General features: G+C 31.8%; 1 protein-coding gene across 1 annotated transcript in view; it reads left to right on the forward strand.

Moving 5' to 3' along the window:
- LOC148599664 (retinoic acid receptor alpha-like) overlaps positions 1–22281 on the forward strand; it is a 153676-nt gene that overhangs the window by 144 nt on the left and 131251 nt on the right. Inside the window, exons 2-5 of the mRNA XM_088557180.1 lie at positions 169–206; positions 7388–7496; positions 9055–9183; positions 12182–12319. The gene's annotated coding sequence lies outside the window, so the exon portion shown is untranslated. The remainder of the gene's footprint in view (positions 1–168; positions 207–7387; positions 7497–9054; positions 9184–12181; positions 12320–22281) is intronic.

The raw sequence follows: 22281 nt of genomic DNA on the forward strand, positions 1-22281 counted from the left end.
TCAAGGTAAAACTCGAACAATTTTAGATTGGTAGCAGGTCGATCTGTCCCTTTACTTTTCCGTCCCCTAGTCATTCCGTCCCTTATCGATCAGTCCCCTCTAATAATTATATTATATAAATTCATGTGCATAGAATTTAGTGTCATAGTGTCAACTTGTTCTTTACAGACAATTTTATTTATGATCACGGTCATCACACTTTCAAGGTAAGTATCTAAATTCTTAACTAAGAAAAATTAAAGAAACTATAAGGCACTTGTTAAGATACAAAGACATGGTTTGCAGGCTGTTTCATTTACACATGTATACGTCCACAAATGTCTTGATTTAAAATTAGTAATACTAATGATATTTTATGAACTATAAACATCTATTCTTTTTTTTATATTGTAAAATTGAAGAAAATACACATAGAAAATGATACGATATTTTATATTCCTCATTTATGTTTGATTTTTAAGTTATATGAATTCCTAATGCATTTCTGATTGGGGAGGGATGTAGTTTTAAAAAGGGGAGGGATTCACTTAGGGACAGATCCACTAGGGGATAGATTGACATGAAATTTTGAGATTGATCGCTCCAATTAAATTTTATTCTCAATTCCCTTTGACCATGGACTATACAAAAGTCCCTGCAATGGGACCCTCCTCTTTTTATTTAGATACCAGAGAGTCTGCATTAAGTTATGACATGTGCCAGGAATTTTTAATACGATTTTATTTTAAATTAGAATTTTTTTTTTTCGTGTTAGCACGAAAATATAATTTTTTTTTCAGCAGCAGCAAGATTAACTATAATTAATTGAAAATCTACATTGTTAAGTCATTTGGGTGGTTGGGGGGGGGAGATATTTAATCATAAATTTTTTTCTGTCCATGGCTGAGTAAAAAAAAAAATTATTGCTCAAATTTGGAAATTTGGAATAACTTAATTTTTTTTTTTAAAACAATCCCACCCCCTCACCCCCTCACCCCCTCCCCCCAGTATAAAAATGGTTGGTGTCTTAACTGAAATATTAAGTGTAAGTTTTTTGTAAGAATGTGTCGAAACAGGAAAAATCAGAAACATGCATGTCAAAATCCTCACAATCTGACAATATAATTTCACTCATGGATGCTTTCTCTATTTGAAAAGACCATTGTTTGATCTCCGCATCACTGGATTTGAACAGAAATTAAAAAAAAAAGTTTAAGACATAGTTATCTGCCCTTGAAATTTTAGTGCTTTTCAATAAAATGATAATTAAGTGATATGGAAAATCCTTGATTCTGCATGGTGCAAATATTCAGGTTAAACTTTCAAAATGGTGTTTTTTTTCATACCATGTTTCGATCATCCAAAAAAACTCCCAGATTCTTACAGAGACTGACATTAATAATATGGATTAGGCATTTCTTATTGTGGTACAGATTATAAAGTTTTTTCACTACAAGTATGCTTTTTAGTTTTTTGTACAGACTCTGGAAATATTTAGTTCTCCAAAGATGGTGGGAATATTTTACACGTAATTTGTGACATTAACAAATTCTACATGCAGACACACTGATAGTAAGAATAAAATTCCTTAAAGAAAATGATTTCCTTTCCTGTCAATGAAAAGATTATGCTTCGATTTGGAAAATACAATTTCTTAGATGGGTAAGGTTCTTGATAACATCAGGTGGAGCAGATGGAACAGCGGAGAAAGAAATGAATATACATCCAACTTTCCCCAAGCTTTTTAAACAGATCATATTCACTTCTAAGAATTAGAAAAAAGATTGAAAAAAAAATAAAGACTATCAGGAAAGATGAAGTTATTTTTACTGAAATGTGATCTTTAACTATACATGTTTTATTTGTTTAATTATGTTAAAAAAAATGTTTAGAAAATATCAATTCAAAGTGCTCTTAATCAATTATATAATTTCTTAATTCAGTTTTTTATATTGAAAACAAAGTTTAGATAATTCAGATAAGTTATCGAAAAACAGCTTATTTCATTGGACATTTATGTAGAAAACATAGGGTGCATGTGTACATGTAGAACACTTTAAAGTGGTAGACCTAGGGTAAGGGACATAACTCTTGAAATCAGTGCTATGTTTGTATCATATTCAATTTCACCAAAGCTTATCAAGCTTTCATTTGAAAGAGAATGAAATCAGTCCTAGTTACTTTGATGCTTACATGATATTGATGTAAAATGTTCAATAAAAACTTTCCAATGATTTGTAAGAGTTGTGTACCTTACCCTTGGTCTACTTCATTAATTAATATGTATTTAAAATCAACATTCCATACGATTATGACTTCTGGCAAAATATTTTCATGTTCAATGCTTATACTCTGTATTTTTCAACAGATGCATGTGCTGTAAAATTTGAGAAAAAAATTCGAACTACAGTTAGTTGTATATTACAAATTTGGTAATTTGTAACACAATTAAATTTCATCGTACAGGTAGTTACCCGAGTCCAAAAAATTGCCATCTTCCCTAACAAAAGTGACAGAATAATGAATTTTGGAGTAGAAATAGCAAATATTGAGATAGCATATTAAAAAAAAGCTATGACAACAAAAATTTTGAACCTGGATAAATCAAACACTTTTCTAAACGGGACAAATTCTACAGTCTAAAACGGGCTTGGTTAAGACAAAATTCACTGTACATTAAAATTCTTGATTTGTGAAAATTTATTCCTTTTTTTCACAAGGAGTGTACATTAAACTAGATTTGCATCTAAAGTATTGGAGTTTATTTATAAATTTATTCCTATTACACATGAATGATATTGAGGAAGCAATGCTTTTTTGAGTTATTTCCCTTTAAACAACATTGAACAGTTGAGTACATTAATAATTGCAATGAAATGATCTTTCATTGTTACTTCAGTGAATTTATTTTTCCTAATTATGTTTCTCTAACTTGAAAAGGGTATGCTCATTATTTAAAGAAAAATTGGCCCTAAAATTTAATATAAAGAGAATAGATATGATATATAAGTCAAAGCGATAACAACCCCATTGGTATAAAAATGTCAGCCCAAGGCCACCCATGGGTCTTAAATGAATGACGAGGAAACCCTCATACCACAGGGCAGACTGCAGCTGGCCTCAAAACATCATTATACTCAGGTACAGCGAAAGAGTTGCCCCTGTATACTCAAGTAACATAAAAATAAACTAAATGTGAAAACAAAACAAGACAAACACAGGCCAGTCAGTGTAGTAAGTATATTGTGCAACTTTCTATTACAGGGTATTATAGTAAATTATGTGCTTACTTTTTGTGACATAATGCCCAAAATAATACTATTATTTGGAAATTGTTATGTTCTATGGAACTTTTCATACAGAGCTAGATCATTTGTATCTTCTTCACTTAAATGCTTTTATTTTCTGGCTGAAGTATGACCTCTAAGTAATACCAGTCTCACTAATAAGTGAAAAAAATTGTCAAGAAGAATCAAGAAACCTAAACAAAAATAAGTGACAAGAGGGTAAAATAAATAGCGACTAGAAGATAATATTTCAATTAAAGGCAAAATGAAGTAAATATTTATCTATTTCACCTGCCTCATATTAAAAGCAAATACACGCCTTTGTCACTTTCTTAAACATTAACATATTATGTAGTGTATCCAGCATTTTATACTGCATAAAGACATTACACAATTTTTAAAAGTCATTATCACATTTTTTAGCTCACCTGGCAATAGGCCATCACTTGGCATTCGTCGTCATCTGTCGTAGTCATCCATCATTGCCATTTACGTTAACAATTTTTGTAAACTTTCTCTGCAACTGCTTGACCAGTTGGGACCAAATTTGGTATGAATGTTCCTTAATGTATTCTGCATAGAACTAATATTTGGATTTTTTATCCATTGTAAAACATGGTCGCCATTACTAAAAATAGAACATAGGGGTCAAACAGAAGGTTTTCATACAGATCTCCAAAACCATTAAGTGTAGCCAAATTCCTTTTTTCCCAAAATGATGCTTATTGTATGGCCTACAAAAGTGCTTAGGATCTAATGTATTGCCCTTTAAAGGTAAAAAATGACGTGTTTTTACTTTGACTGTTCTTGAAATCAAATCCAATATCTTGAAAACTATGATAGATAGATAGAAACTTTCAGTTGCTGAAATGATCCTTATGATAGGGCCCACAAAAGTATATGAGGATCAAAAATGTCAGACGACTCCTTGTTAGAGTTATTGCCTTTGAAAGGTGAAAATAATGATGTTCTTAGCAGTTTTCAGCCAACACTTTGAAAACTATAATAGATAGAAAGAAATTTTCATTGATCCTAACAAAGTCTTCTTCAATCGAAACTGTTGGGCAGATCCTTATTAGAGTTATTGCCCTTGAAAGACAAAAAATTAACCAGATAAGTGATTCAGGCTCCTAGGAGCCTTTTGTTCAGTGTTTATTTTCTTTATTTTTAATTTTATTTCTTTTAAAAAATCTTCTGCTCTGAGACTATTTGACCAATTAGAATCAAACTTGATATGAATGTTCCTTAGGGCTGCATATAATAGATGTGTTGATTTTTTTGTTTTTGTTTCTGAGTTTGTTCTTGTCTTATCATTATTGGTGGTATTTATGACTAGACTTGAAAACAACAGTTGACCAATCCATCAAACAAGTTGTTAGTGTAGAAAACACCCTTAACCTTTACTTGCAATGATAAATTATGTGACCACAAGATTTCAAATTCTCTAGGTGAGCGATTTGGGCACTCTAGAGCCTCTAGTTTTCTTTTTCAAAAGGATTTTTGCTTTAGTTTGTTCTTGTCCTGTCACTATGGATGAAATATTTTTGGCCAGATGTAAAAACAGCAGTCAATCAATCCATCAAACAAGTTTTGAATTGCTGTACTAGTGGTCTCAGTATCGTATTAATTTTCCCATAGACTTCTATAGTGAAGTGCATATTTTTAGGATTTTAAAAAAAATATGTAAATTGATTCAATAAAACTTTCACTTATGTAACATTTCTAAGGACATGTGAAAAAATAATTTCCCGCAAAGAAAATAGGGTGAGTCCACGAAGATCGGACAGAAAAGTAGTCTCAAACTATAAATAGCCATTTTCCCTACTTTCACTTTCGTTTTGCACTCACCAAACCAACCTTTTCAGTGGAACATTTTTATGATATTATGTTAGATTTTCTTTTAAAAAAGTTCTTCATCTTACAGTGTGATGTTTGCTCTATTTTATAAGTCATTGTTCATATCTTTTGACAAAATATTAGTTTGTAGAGAGACAAAAAGAAAATGCACTATATTTTTATAGCATCCATGTTTTAACGTACACCCGCTCAGGGATATGCAATACGATACTGGTACCTATTACTAATAATCATTTCAATATAATCATAAAAGTTTTTGTTTTTCTGCTAGAGTATTCATTTTCATACTGAAAATTCAGAATATCATTGCCCTGCTATAAACATGAGTTTTCTATTAAAATTTTTATATTGGTACCCTATTCCAGGCATGAGACTAATATCTCAATGTTAGCCAGAAAATATTACTTTTGATAAAAAGCTGCTGCATTAGTCAAACTAAGCAAATTTGTGGTTTATTCTGACATGGTAGATACATGAGCTGTACTATGAGTTCCAAATCATTATTTAATCCCCACTTGTGAGTTCCATATATGGAAATATTAATATCTGAACCTCCTTTTTTGTCTTTAACTCAAGGGAGCCTCTTGTTTAAAGTAAAGTATAATGACCGGTACAACCAACTGTTTCAAACTATAGATATGGTCATATCAATTATAATAAACCCCAAAAAAATTATACCAATATCATAGTTTTAAAAAAATATAGCTTTTCATATGCAGAAAATACAGATTTTCAGCCATTTTGGTACCCCAGGCAGATACAAATGGACCTCAATATAACAGGAAAAGGACTTTTTCTTTAAAACAGATAGCTATGATGCAAGAAAAATAGTTTATTGGTATAAATATTATAATAACAACTGTCTGCTTCAGATACTTTTTGAACAAATTCAGTTTTTATATAAAAAAAAACACCTTTATTTTTCTTGCCGCATTAGAATCTGTCCATTTGAACCACTAAAAAAAGTCCACTAAAACATTGGCTGTTGACTTTTGTGACATTTCTGTGTTTAAATCAACCACACAGTTCTATGGCAACTCATTTTAGCTATTTATTTGAAAGAAAAACAAAAAATAAAAAAAATATACATTTTTTCATATATAAGAGGCAATGTATGGAAAATGACTATTTTCAAGTCCTAACCACATACTTAAAATGTGTTGTAACTTGAAAACTATCCTTTATGCAGGAGTATTACTTGCTTTAGGTTACATGAATATAGATATGCTCATCATAAACAGTCAAGAGAATAATTTTATTGAACTGATATTATACAAATTCATGAAAACAAAGTGCATTTCCAAATTTAGTAAAGATTAACCATAAATGCAAAAAAACGAGAGCTACCATAAAAAATCAGGTTCACAAGTTGGCTAATTCATCTTAAAAGTGTTACCTGCATTGGGGTACTACTTTTTCAGCTGGTAACGACCACTTGCTGAATACCCAACTTTACTTGAAAAACTGGCTTACTAGGTCTCAGTATCGTATTAATTTTCCCATAGACTTCTATAGTGAAGTGCATATTTTTAGGATTTTTAAAAAAATATGTAAATTGATTCAATAAAACTTTCACTTATGTAACATTTCTAAGGACATGTGAAAAAATAATTTCCCGCAAAGAAAATAGGGTGAGTCCACGAAGATCGGACAGAAAAGTAGTCTCAAACTATAAATAGCCATTTTCCCTACTTTCACTTTCATTTTGCACTCACCAAACCAACCTTTTCAGTGGAACATTTTTATGATATTATGTTAGATTTTCTTTTAAAAAAGTTCTTCATCTTACAGTGTGATGTTTGCTCTATTTTATAAGTCATTGTTCATATCTTTTGACAAAATATTAGTTTGTAGAGAGGCAAAAAGAAAATGCACTATATTTTTATAGCATCCATGTTTTGACGTACACCCGCTCAGGGATATGCAATACGATACTGGTACCTAGTGTTTGATATATGATGATGCCTTTGACAATAATGATTCATTGAGTTATCTTCCTTTAGATGGAAATCCAACACTTTTATCCAACACAATTTAATTTCAATATGACTTCATTTAAGCATTAGTACTCAAAAAAAAATTATAGTAAAACTGTTATTTAGACCATTCATTAATTGAAATTTAGAAGTCTGTCAAATGGTGATTATTTACCACTGCATGAAAGGAAATTTCAAGAAGGGGCCATTTTCAGGATTTTTTGTTGCAAAGGCATGTATTCATAATTTGAAAGGGCCATTTGTTAAGATACATTGTGATTTTTTTAGATGATTGGACCATTTCCCGCGAGAAAGGACAAATGACATGGAGAGAGACAAAACTAAAACATGCCAATTGGCGAGATGTTGTGTTGATTGTTCCTTGGGAGCAAAGAGGGTAGGTATAGGTATAAAGGTTCCCATTTTTAGCTGAGTTGCAACAAAGTTGAACACACTATTGGTTTGGTGATAGTGTCGACATTGGTTTCTGGATAAATCCTTTATATGTAAGTTTATATCCAATTAAAACAAAACTTTTGTCCCAGATCCATATATAGTTGTTTTGATTTTAAAAGTTGGTGTGTGGCTTTATGTAGATAGAGCATTTGTTGTAAAAGTAATCAAGGGAACCAAGATTATAGCAGTAATCAGAAGAATGTAATCCAGGGACAAAGACCAGACATGCAAAACAGACATACACAACAAAGAACATAAAGTAACTAAAATCATGCATACAAAGTAACAAAAGTAAATGAGCAACTCGGACTCCACTAAAAACTGGGAACATGGACCAAGTGCACCGGCAAGGTAAGCGTCCTCTGCTTTTCTAGAAACACCCGCATGATGCATGATTTTGGTTGCTGTCTGAAATCAAATTCTTGATGAGTGGGGATATACATAATGCATTCAACTTTATGTATAGATTTTGTTACAAATTTGGGTTGTCTTTTAAGCTTTACTTTCGCCATTTTAACAGCAATGAGGTACCATTATTGTATTCAGTACTTTTATGCATCTCATGTTAAAAGTCCAGAATTGTAAACAAAATTAAGCGGTGTTTTTTTCCTTTAAACTTAAGGATCACTCCAAATTTTGAAAAATGTATTTGTGTACATATGTACTACTAGTACATGAAATATGGACTCAGGGGTATTCTTTTGTGAGCTTATAATGCACACAGTAATTGAAACAATCACTCCTGAATTATGAACATTTTTATCAGTTATAAACCATTCTTTTTTCAGACCCCTATGTATGTATAATTTCACTGATACTCCTTCCCTATAAAGTATGCAGTTACCAAATCAGGCCATCAAGAATAACAAGTACAAATGCATACAGAAACCTTGAAACCTGTGATAATTTTTCTATTTTTGACTACCCCAGGATATAAATTTGTATTTAATATCACTTACAATGACATACAGTAGGATATTGATGTGTAACACTATTGAACCATGTACAATTTAAATCTTTCTGATCCTTAATCTATAGTTCTATTTTCTGACCCCAATCATGTGCATGCGTCTGCAATAAATATGTACATGTATGTTGATACATTTTCCATGTCTGTGAAATCTCAATTTGTGTTTTACCATAGAAAGAGAACAGCATTTTTTTTCCTCAGAAATATCGAAGTAAAAAAACTTATATTAATATGTATTTTTATATACTCAACAAGTGGGTGATATTTTGGAATCATCCATCCATCCATCATTCCATCCATCTGTCTGAATTCAATACAGTAACCTTGCCTCTAAACAAGATATGGAATGATTTAAATATGATACATGTATGCATCTGACTTAATTTACAGGTTTTGCATACATTGTGGACAATTCTATTTGCTTTTTGATATTAACTTCCTGTTTTTTTTACTTTCTCATTTTTCACTTTAGGGAATTAGTGGGGATTTACCTAGCAGTCAACAATATATATATTTTTTTTAATTTCAGTTATTTGAGTTTCCTCAGGGTGCCTCAACACCATGTTCAGATTGTACTGTCTGGGTCATTGACCATTATAATATTGCAGAATTAGGCCAGGATTAGAGGTCTTATCTTAGTTTTTCTGAAGCCAATCAGGTATATAAGATGGAGAGAAATTAGAGCATATTTCATAAACAAAGGAATTCTTGCCAAATCAGATACAATAAGAAACAGCAGCTGCTCAATTTCTATGGTCAATGTGCATGAGATTCTGTTTAGTTTTTAATTGATTCGATCAATTTGAAAAAAAATGTAGGATCACACAAATGATTTGAAACACGAGTATTTTGAAGAGATTTTCTTGAAAACATACATGTAATAGTCTTGAATATAACTTGAATAACATGCGAATAAAAACAAATCTCTTTTACTGCATGACTTAAAAAAAACCTTATCAGTGCTTTTTTTTATTTTGAAAGATGTTCCATTTTTTTATGCTTGATAAACTCTCTGTCTATGAAAGGTATATAAATTTATCCTTAATTTTTTAAGAAGTAGCTTGCCCAGTAATAGGGATTAAAGAAGGCCATGTGCCATTTTTTGCATTTCTAGCCGAAAATTGCCAATTATATTTTTTTACAAAGAACGTTTAAAGAAAATGACCCATAGAAATTCTGTAGATTATTAATAACTGGCCAATTCTCAAAATTCTAATTTGATTTACTGCTAGCAATGCTAAAATTAACTCCTGAATTGTTATGGTGTATCTACTCTGAACCCTGAGAATCAATTTGTTTGCTGTGTCATCATTTTTCTTTCCTCCTTCATCTAACTGGACTTGACATTTGCTGTGTGATCATTTTTCTTTCCTCCTTCATCTAACCAACACTTGACATTTTATGAGCAACTCAGTGGGTGTTTCTAGAAAAGCAGAGGACTCTTACCTTACATTGCCCCCAATTTTTAGTGGAGACTTGGTTACTCATTTACTTTTGCTTCTTTGTTTGTGTTGCTTTGGTATTTCTGTTTGTGTGTGTCTATTTTCTCTGTTAAGTCCTTATTCTTGGACTAAATTCTTTTCATACCCTCTGAAATCCTGGTTCCTGTGATTTCCATTACAAACAACAACAAAAAACCACATGGGCAAAATATGCACTGATGAAACAATATAATAATTAACAAATAAAAATTTAAAAGTACAAATAGCAAAAATAAATAGCATGAACCCTATTATAAACTTGTGATGAACTCACATGCTCTGGAAGGGTAAGCAAAATTATTGTTGACAATTACCATGGTAAATTTTCACGTACATGTTATAATCCTGTGAAGACAGTTACCATGGTAAATGGTCATGTACATGTTAAAATTCCATAAAGACAGTTACCATGGTAAATGTTCATGTATGTTATATAATCCCATGAAGACAGTTACCATGGAAAATGTTCATGTACATTTGACAATCCTATGAAGGCAGTTACCATGGTAAATGTCCATGTACATGTTATAATCCCATGAAGACAGTTACCATGGTAAATGTATATGTACATGTTATAATCCTGTGATGACAGTTACCATGGTAAATGTTCATGTATGTGATATAATTCCGTGAAGACAGTTACCATGGTAAATGTTCATGTACATGTTATAATCTTGTGAAGACAGTTACCATGGTAAATGTTCATGTACATGTTAAAACCCCATGGACAGTTACCATGGTAAATGTTCATGTACATTTTATAATCCCATGAAGACAGTTACCATGGTAAATGTTCATGTATGTTTTATAATTCCATGAAGACAGTTACCATGGAAAATGTTCATGTACATTTGACAATCCTATGAAGGCAGTTACCATGGTAATGTTCATGTACATGTTATAATCCCATGTAGACAGATACCATGGTAAATGTTCATGTACATGCTATAATTCTGTGAAGACAGTTACCATGGTAAATATTCATGTATGTGTTATAATCCTGTGAAGACAGTTACCATGGTAAGTGTTCATGTATTTTGTATAATTCATTGAAGAATTACCAGAAATTTCATGTGTTGAATGCAACTTTTGTAAGCAGGTACATGAGGACAGGACTTAAAATTGAGCTTCTTAATGCCCCACTTTTTTACAAGTTGAAAGCTTTATTTATCTTCACTTTTTACAACTCCTTCCATGCATTGAATTGCTATATTAAAGAAAAAAATTCTTTCAAATACAGTGTTTTCTGTCAATATATAAAGATGCATATATATTACTAACCCAATATCAAAAGTCCTGTTTGGATAGTATTTGTCCAATATGTACTCTTAGGCATCCAAAATATGGAAACAGTATTTTTATTAGAAGAAAAGTTTATAAACAAATTTTCAACTCTTTTAAAAGTAGTGAGAGCATTCATATATAAGTCTTCTGAGTCCTAGGCATGGTTTCACAAAGCTTATGTAAGACTTACATGCACATAGGCCCCAGTAGTTTGTTAATGATTAAAATGTACCTAATTCTTATGAGTGGTTTGTGAAACCATGCCCTGGGGCACAGTTTTTCAAAACTTTATCCTCCGGATATCTTGTATAGACTGAACTAGACACTATCCAGTTGATAACTTATATCCAGCAGATAAAATTTATGAACAGCCATGGCCTACCCTCAAATACCTGTAATTTTGGGTGATGTTAATGATAATGCCACAGATGTACATGATAGAAGAAAACTTTTTCTCCCATCCATAGCAGTTGATTAAAAAATGCATGTGACTTTTTAACCACCGGGCAATGATTAAATTTCTGTGAGAGTTTTCCTGCAATTTTATATTTCTGAGTTTTCTACAGACTTCATGGGAGAAACAGATTCTCTTCGAATGCTCGAGGGAATTACAAGATTTTTCCACTCTCTGTGGTTAAATTTTAGATTTAACCCACTCACTGAAGCTCATGGGTTGAAATTAAAATTCAACTACCTTGAGTGGATTAATCTTGTAATCACCTCAAGACTGAAGTAGAATCTATACATATATGTGTCTATAATGGATTTGACCTGTATCTTTCAAAACTGCACATATGACTTCTACAATATTCATTCAGGTAGGAAAATGTCAATATTTTACATCATACTACCATTTGAAACAAAAATTTAATTTCAAATTTTTAATTTTAGATTCCCTGTGTTGAGCCTCAGTTCTGTTTTTAGACCAATGACCACTCAGCCATTGAATGACCAGTCTGGTTCCCTTATGAATGACCAGTATGTTTTCCTAATCAGTATAAATTCCACAGTATAATCCTATAAGTACAGGTAAGCTTATTTGAAAAATTTAAATATTGACAAAGTAAAATTTATATTTGATTTCTGACAGGTGAAGAGTTATTTATCCAACATGATATTGGTTTTAATGCTTAATCATAGACTTGTTAGAATGGTCAGTTTGGCCTGGCGATAATAACACTTAAATCAAGGTTAAGCTGACCTGTTGTTATGATGGTAAAGGAGAGCCAACTGAAAAACTGACTTTAGATATTGAGGTTTTGGTCTAGATCTAAGAAAAGGAAAATAAATGTTAAATCACATTATCAAGCATAAAGATATTAGCTTTATAGCCAGAGGTCCAGTTATGTCAATGATGGTATAAAAACTCTTACTGATTTTTAGTGCATTGAGGTTGGAGAAACAATATTTCATTTTATATTATTAACTGAGGTCATTATTCTGGAGCTTAATATTTCCTGACAAAATACAAATAGTTTTTAGGGTTGTTTGAAAGTAGTTTAGACCAAATAGAATTAATCAGTAGACTCTCTATTCCCTTATTATTATTATTATTATTGTTATTATTGACAAAAATATTAAAAAACAAATGGTGTGCGAATTTCAAAATTAGGATTTTTTTTGCATCAGTTTTTAGTATCGTAATACTATAACATTTCTTAGTGACTAAAACGATGTTTTTTCTCTGAAACCAATGTGTCTACTGATTTAGAACATATCAATGCTTCAAATGGCTAAAATTAGGCAAAGAAGTATCTGGTAAGAAATCAAAAATAAAATCCTCCCACCAGTCCCATATTTTTTGTGAAGGTTGGATGATATTTACTTGGCCTTTCCTGACAGAATACATGTAATGTTGAGCGTTGTCTGTAAGTAGTTAAGTGTTGTTTGAAAGTAGTTAAGAGTTGTCTTTTCTGCACCTTACATATGCTTAAATGCTTGGAATGATTGTGTACCTATCTTATTATTAAGTTAACAGACAGCAGTTAAGTTTTGTTTGAAAGTAGTTAAGTATTGTCTGAAAGTAGTTGAGTGTTTTTTTAAAGCAGTTAAGTGTTATCTGAAAGTAGTTGAGTGTTGTCTGACAGTAGTTGAGTGTTGTCTGAAAGTAGTTAAGTGTTGTTTGAAAGTAGTTGAGTGTTGTCTGAAAGTACTTGAGTGTTGTCTGAATGTAGTTGAGTATTGTCTGGAAGTTGTTAAGTGTTGTTTGAAAATAGTTGAGTGTTGTTTGAAAGTAGTTGAGTGTTGTCTGAAAGTAGTTAAGTGTTGTCTAAAAGTAGTTGAGGGTTGTCTGAAAGTAGTTGAATGTTGTCTGAAAGTAGTTGAGTGTTGTCTGAAAGTAGATTATGTTGTCTAAAAGACATCAAGTGTTGTCTGAAAGTAGTTTGGTGTTGTCTGGAAGTAGTTGAGTGTTGTCTGAAAGTAGTTGAGTGTTGTCTGAAAGTAATTGGGTGTTGTTTGAAAGTAGTTAATTGTTGTTTAAGTAATTAAGTAATTGGGTGGTGTCTTAAAGTAGTTAAGAGTTATCTGAAAGTAGTTGATTGTTTTTTTTAAAAGTAGTTAAGTATTGTCTGAAAGTAGATTATGTTGTCTAAAAGAAGTCAAGTGTTGTCTGAAAGTAGTTGAGTGTTGTTTGAAAGTAGTTGAGTGTTGTTTGAAAGTAAGTAGTTGAGTGTTGTTTGAAAGTAATTGGGTGTTGTCTGAAAGTGGTTGAGTGTTGTTTGAAAGTAGTTGAGTGTTGTTGGAAGTAGTTAAGTGTTGTCTAAAAGAAGTCATGTGTTGTCTGAAAGTAGTTGGGTGTTGTCTGGAAGTAGTTGAGTGTTGTCTGAAAGAAGTTTAGTGCTGTCTGGAAGTAGATTTTGTTGTTAAAAAGTAGTCAAGTGTTGTCTGAAAGTAGTTTAGCATTGTCTGGAAATAGTTGAGTGTTGTCTGAAAGAAGTTTAATGTTGTCTGGAAGTAGTTAAGTGTTGTTTGAAAGTGGTTGAGTAATGTCTGAAAGCAGTCTATTGTTGTTTGAAAGTAGTTTAATGTCTGCTGTCAACCGAAGTACTGGAATTAGTGCAGAATTTTGTTGTAAGGAGGAAAAAAGAAAACAACAATAAAAAAAAACCACAAAGTTGTTTTTTTCACCTTGCCTATGCTTAAATGCTTGGAATGATTGTGTACCTATCTTATTATGAAGTTAACAGACAGGAAACCGTATATTGATTTTGTTTTGGCATGAGATGGGAAATAAATATTGAAATGATAAAATTCACATTTCAGATCTGTTGTAAAGCAAAACCTGTACAAAAATCAGGAAAAAAGTTGAAAAAAAGCAGAAATTGTACATAACTATTTTGGTATGATTAATGCATTAATTAAAAAAAGTAGGAAGGGTTTAAGAAAATGCATCTATTCTCCGTCACCCTGTTTGAACCTGAGAAAAATGATTATTCATTAATTATATCCTCTGAAAAATGTTTTCACTGTTGTAGTCTATACAAACATGAGCATTTTCATGTGAGGGTAGTCATCCTTACATTTTCAGTCACAAACTATCAGTTATAATAACCTCTATGAAAAATGTCATTATTTCATTTAATTAAGACACTGATATTTGACAAGGAAAATCTATACCTATGCAAAAATGATAAAACATGAAAGTAACATCCTGTCAAAATTTCAGTGTGGCTTGCCTAAATTTTCTTCTAAATCTGTTCTGTCTACTCCTGTAGACCCTTACTTAACAATTAAGCTGTTATCTGTCTTGGGCCAAATCCAGACACTTTGAAAAGGAGGGATGCCAGCCGAGATTCCTCAGAAAAAGAGGTTGCTAATGCTAGGATATTACGTATTTGCCATGAAAATGACCCAATTTTCCAACAATAAGGGGGTTGCCTACCCCCTACACCCCTCTCTCGTGATCCACCACTGCTGTCCTTCCCTTAGGGTAAGTCATTGATACAACTATGCCATAAATGTAGCATTATTTTGCAGTGCCCCTCATTTGGAACCTCACTTCCCCCTTAACATATATGCTTACTGGTTATTTCTTTTACAAATGGTCATGATGGTGTGTCGGGTGTGCTCACACCCCATTTTGCAATTTATGAAATATCGAACTTGTAAACCTAATTCAGAAGTGTCCAAAATTGTTTCATTTTCAAATTTTTTGTGGAAAATCTCAATTTGTGATTCTTTATGAAACTGGGCCATGGGGAAACTAATTCCCCTCAAGTAAGGTCATTGAAATCATTGACTATTCTCACTCTCTCTGCATGTTTTAATATCTTGACAAGTTTGTATCATCTAGACCCTCCAAATCTCCATTTACATCTCTAATGTAAATGGTCATAACTTGAAGGGTTTCTATCATATGGAGCCTCTCAGGAGTCAAAACTGGTGTCTTCTAGATGGACTTTCATATGAAAGTGCATGATCATAATTATACTGGTTAATTTTTATCATTTAGACCCTCTATTTCTCATACTGACCATCATTATATCTTTTGTATAATAGTACTTTATTTATTACTGTTTCCTTATTTTTTCATTATGACCCTCCATTAGTTAAGAAAGTCATGTAACTTGATGGGTTTTTATCATCTTTATCCTTCACATTGCTAATGAGTTAAGTGGTCAATCTGTCAAGGAGAACATTATTCTGTCAAAAATTTGACTGGTGGTAAATGCCTATATATTTTTTTAATGGAGAAAAAAGCTCTTTAAGTCAAGTTGAAGTAACCTCACCATTTCTCTTTCATAGTAAAGGAAAAACAATTTGTAAGGCCAACTGAAAGTAATCTTCTTGATTCTCAGGCCCTTTCTCATCTCTTTTTAGGGTGCCTCAGTATGACACTCATTTTATCTATCGTATAAATGACAAAAAACATACAGCTACATTATGCAGCTATAAATAATGAAAGAGCACTGAAATCACATTTTTGGTAATAAAAAATGATTTGCTCCCTTATTTATTTTTTTGAAGAATTTTATGAAAACGAAAAAATAACTTTTTATTGCCTAAGGTAGCATTATCATTTATCATTAAAATGGCATTTATATCAAGGATAAAACCTCTTTTTGGAAAATTAATGTTGGAGAAACTAGGCAACTTGGAGTGGAAAAAATTTCAGAGGTAGTTTCTTGAGTTTGATTGGGTTTTCGCGAAGGCTTCCAAGTCCCTTCTTCCAAAACCATCCAAGCTTTAAAATTATGATAAAACAAATCCCCTATTAGCTAAGTAAAAAATTCCACAATTCAAGTTTTAATTATTGCAATTTGAAGTCAGTTACATTCTTTGCAATGATGAAAACATAGCAAAAAGATCTGAATTTGCAGTATTTACTGGAAAGTTTTAAAAAAAGCCATCAATGGCATCATCCAGTGAAGAATACATGAAACTTTCATCAAATCCATTCATGGTTTTTGAAGAGTTGTGAATAGAAACTTGGGATAGACAGAAGAATTGACAGATTGAAGAAGAGATGGATGAATTGACAGATGGCATGATCCTCCTGCTTTTAAGGGGTGGAGATGTATTAAGTGTCAGTTTCTGTAAGCATCAGGCAGTGGGTGTAACATGGTATGAAAAAAAAGAAACCTCATTTTTCTTTCTTTCTATTGAAAAATTTCTGAGCAAAGCCAGTAATGCAGAGATTGAATAATGATCTTTTCAAATATAAAAAGTATCCTTGAGTTGTATTACATTGCCAGATTGATGGGGTTTTGTTATGCATGTATCTGACTTTCCCATTTGCCTGATTCTTACAAACACTTACATTTAATAATTTAAATGATTCTAATTAAGATTGCGACAATGTTTTGGTTTATTGAGGGTTTCAGGAAAAAGCAGGATTTATTTTCAAGAACCCTGCCAAAATTTTTGAAATTTTTGAAAATGATTTGAAATCACTCTTTTATTTGCGTGGTATACTGGTTGTTTTATAACTACTTAGATTTTCAAAACTTCACTGATGGGAATTAAAATTTATTTGAAGAATATAGAAGATAACTTTGACGTCAAGTTCAATTTGACTTCAGATCAGAAATAGAAAAACTATCCGATTTCATTCATAAGAAAAGAGATAATGGATCACGATTGTTAATATTTTTTTCCTTTTTATAGCATGCTATCATGATGAACATAAGATTAATTGTTCTGCGAAAAGTTGGTATTTGTCATCTTGCTTATTACTCTTGGTTTCTATTCTTGCATAAGGCCATGATGTTATTTTTAATTTTTTTTTATTCCCAAGGTCGATGGTGAAAGTCAAATTTTCAGGTGTACACGTCTATCTAAATAAACACTTTACTATGTGTGTAACTCTCATAGCAGAAAATACTCCTAACCTGAAAATTTACTCTTTTTACCCTGAACTTATTTTCAAAGCCCCTTAGGCACTGACCATTTTTATACTGGGGGTAGGGCTGGGATATTTTTTGGAAAATAAATGATTCCAGATTTGAGCATCAAGCAAAAACACTTTTTTTACTCAGCCATGGAAAAAAAACAAGGTATGATTCAATATCCCCCCCCCCCCATTATTTAACAATGTAGATTTTCAAATACAAATTTTAACTCTTGTTGTTGCTGAAAAAATTCATTATTTTCACGCTCAAAATTCTCTAACTCAAAATAAACATATTATTCATCATTAATTAGACAAGTACAAGGAAATCTTTTAGACTGTAAAAATTCTTCAGTTTAGACAGGTATTTGATATACACAGGTTACAATATATTTAAACTAATTAAAAAGGACTTCAAAAAGGTTTCTAGTTTATTCAGGGTTCAGTTTCACTGTATTCGTGATTTTGATCAGATTTTTTTAAACATAGGTTTTAGTGCAAAAATTATTTGAACAATATATTTTTTTATGAAATGTAGATATTAGTTTCTAGTCAAGCACATCTCAGGGTCAGTGAAAGCATTTGTGTTTAATGTTGCTCCAACGATTGTCCATGACACATACAAAGGCATTAAAATTTACATAATTGATGAAAAGTAAATTTCTTCAAAGCTTAATTGATGGTAAAGGTGATATGGCAGTTTTACTTATACATACAGTGAAACCTGTCAAAACCAGACCAGAATGAAGCAAAACTTCTCTAAACCAAACACCTATTTAAGGCTTTTCATATCAGCTTGAATGTATTTTAGAATTTTGGTAAGCTGAATACCTGTCCAAACTGGACAGATAATTGATGGTCCAGAAATAGTTTGGTATAGACAGGTTTAATTGCATTTAATTTACTAAACCTGTTTAATGATTACAGTTGGATCATGCTAATGTTTCTCTGTAAACATATTTCAAAGTTTTTTTTGTGTTGTGTGATTTGGTTGTTGGTCTGTTGTCATTTAAATGTTTCTAGTGTTGATTTTGTGACTGATTCCAGGTACAAATTGTGTAATTCACAGTTTTCATGTGAGTTTCATGTGAGATTTTTAGGTTCCAGGTATTGGAAAATTTTGTTGATTTTGTGCAAAATCTGAGCAAATGATGGCCTGGAACACCCATTGCAAATTCTCAGGATCCTCGGCTGGTTTCAGGAATTCATTAATCTTATGTTAAATTAACTCTTTATAACCAATTATCTTATATAGTTGTAATGTTTTACGTAAGAAATTTGCCATACAATGGCATTACAGTGTATTTGTTATAACCCATGGGGAGGGGCTCCAGGGGTGGGAGTCACGCTTTTTGTTTGAAAACTTTATGCTAAATTTTGGCAAAAATGAACATATATTAGTCTTGACCCCCCTTTTGTAGGAATCTCCCTCCCCTTTTTATCAAATTCTTTGGATCCACCCTTGAATTTAACAAATACATGACACATCACTCACTCTTGATAAGATTTCAAGGTCAAACCAGTTTGTCATCTGATGGAGCTTGAGTGGTCAGTGCCCTAGCTAAATACATGATCATTCCTTAGACCTTTTAGTACATTCAACCTAACTTATCAATAACATAGCAAATTTTACTCATCATTCTCAGCCAATATATTTAATTTATTGTCAGCTTTGACATGTTCATATCCTAACCTTATTGCAACACAGTGTTATTAATTATTTTTATGATAGAGGAAGAGATCCACTGTTCTCTCTATATTAATGAAAGGCAGACTGAAGTAGTTTTTTTTTATATACAACCCAGAAAATACAAGGGCAGAATCAGAAATTTATATAAGTTTAGGTTCCGATCCAGGAAAGAAAAAAATAAAGATATAAAAAAGGAGTTTAGGTTTTGATTTGCTCATTTTTCTGCACACAAAAAATTCTGCACTGGAGTAATCAAATATTTCCGACAAAAAATGGGGGGGGGGGGTTCTAACTGATATATACTACACTGTAGCACAAATCTATTAGGAGAAGCTCAGAAGTAACCTGCTATAACTTTTAAACCCAGTTTTCTGGTTATGGTAACTCTCTGGTTCTTAACACAAATCCATTCTAGAAGTGTGAATCAGTTCTGCTCTGAAAGCAGTGAATTGATAAATATTTAGCCAAGTAACTCGTGTAACTGTTTAATTTTTAATTTTGTGCTGCCTGTTTGTATTGCTATATTCTGGTTGTAATTAGCCATAATTGAAGCATGTTGTCCAGCATGCTATAAATCCTCGTTTAACCAACTATTTCCATCATAAATGCCTGTACCAAGTCAGAACCATTGCAGTGAACTCCAAATTTCCTTCTTTCCTTAATATTACCATTTGTTAAATGAACTTTTCTTTTGGACTATTTTTTTTCTATTGACAGGGCGTAGGGCCTGGTATGGCATGTAGGGCTTCATATAGTGCTGTACCAATAATGTTGGTTGGTACAGCATTCTAGTAAAAAAATTTTGAAAACATAGTTTATATTATGACTGTCACCAGAACCCCTGGCAAGGCATCATTCTCACCATACCAATCCAGATATGGATGTTCCGACACTAAATTTTTATTGATACATCAAGAATGATGCCTAGCCATAAAATAACCTATTTTAAAATTTTTTTTTAAAGTATTATCACCTTGGTAAATTGTGTTATCACTGTTAACTTAGTTCCCTCTAAAAATTTTGAGTAATAGGAACATTGAACTGTTCCAGTTCTATTCTAAAAACCTAATTTTCCATGGAGTTTTCCGAGCCTTGAACTCTGTATCAGGTGTGAATCATATTTCTATGAATTCTGTCGTTCTTCTTCGTTATTCCTTCGATAACAATGTTACACCAGTAGAAGCAATATTTACTTTCACTGTCAATAAGGGATAGATTAATTAAGTCTGTTTTCTTCCACGTTGACTGCTAGAGGAAATTGGTTTTCTTTCTGTTTGCTGATGGGTTAGAAATCATTTTTTGATACTTGAGCCTTAAATTATACATCTGAATAAGGAAAATGTTTTTTTTTTTGGTAGAAATAAAATATTGGTTATTAATGCAATAATAACATAGATAACTTGATAGATGACTACTGAGGAATAGAAGAGTTCGGCAGGGTCACTTAGTGCTTAGCAACTGAGCAATTTTCCCAGACATCTGTTTAAGTAACAGTCTTTATAAAAATCAGGCAGGAGGTGATTCATGCAAGTAAAAAACACAGAGAATTCACTTTTAATTCAATTTAATGGACACTTACAGATCACGTAAACAGTCTTATAGTTTGTCATTTTGTTGTACTTTTGAAATAAAAATCATATAGATAATATATGATATTGACATGTTGCAAGAGTTATCATTCTTGATTCACATTGCAAGCGTTATCATTCTTGATTTGGTTTGATTTGGTTGATTTTTGTTGGAGATGAATGTATGATTTTCTTCAAGATACAGTTTGGAATATAGAAAGGACTATGATTATGTGTCAGCATAGCATATGTTAACCAAAAAAATATTAAGACAAAAGAGGCTTATGCCTAATTACTAGACAAAAATACATGTTTTTATACTCCCACTCAACAAGTGGATGGTATATTGGAATCACCTTATTTCTATGTCATTCCATCTGTCCATTCAAATTTTGTGGCAATTATCTGGGTTTCCAATTGATACATTAATTTCAAATTTGGTGTGAACGGAGGTATTACCTAGCACGACGTGTGCAAATCTATGTCGTATTTACTCTGTCTTTACAAACTAAAAGTACACCAAGGTACCTGTCAACTTGTATTAACAATAGGAATACAGACATAAAAGTCATACAATAAAATATCATTTTGTTCTGTTATTTTCTGATTATTATATGAAACACTTCTATATATACACACACACACACACAAAATTGTAATACATCATTTTTATGTCACCATTACATTGTTGACCTTTATAGAGGTCAATATGCTGATTTACTACACAAAAACTTATATGGTAGAATCTTCTGTGTCAGCTTGTTTTAACTTGTGACCCAGGGTTATTGCTTTTACATATGAAACCTGTAAATAACAGACATTTTCGAAACCCCTTCATATCACAGGGGCTAAACCATAGGTGGAATTCCACCTGTCCCCCCTCCTCCTGAAAAGTTTGGTTGGCTTTATTAAAGTGTACAAATTAGTTGTAAGTTATGCCATAATAATAGGAAACAGCATTGTGACATCATTACTTACGATCAATTTTACACTCTTAAAACTAAAAAAAAAAAACACCATTGTACATGTTTAATTTCTTTATTTAATCACCAGTTATGATCAGAAAGGTCTCTTTGTTTACCGCAATTAAACAATATGTTTTGGCTAATTTGGTAATCCAGAAAAAATTACAAAAATAAATTGCTGTCCATTCATTTTTGGAATGTTTATTTAACATAATGTTAGATGCAAAAATAAATTGAATTTTCACATCTTGAAATGCAAAAGTAAGTACCGGAAAGTCAGTGTTCTAGGATTTTTCTGAATTTGAAGTTTCTACAGAAAAACTCTAAATAAAGATTTACTTTCCCAAACTTAAAGTTTGCTTTCCAAACTTAACAAATCCCTTCAAAAACTCAAGCAAGGTGAAGGGGAACACATTGAACAACTTCCTCCCACCATA

This window comes from Perna viridis, chromosome 13 (genome assembly GCF_037379345.1).
Source record: "Perna viridis isolate PV_CMFRI_1.1 ecotype Kerala chromosome 13, ASM3737934v1, whole genome shotgun sequence".
NCBI lineage: Eukaryota > Metazoa > Mollusca > Bivalvia > Mytilida > Mytilidae > Perna > Perna viridis.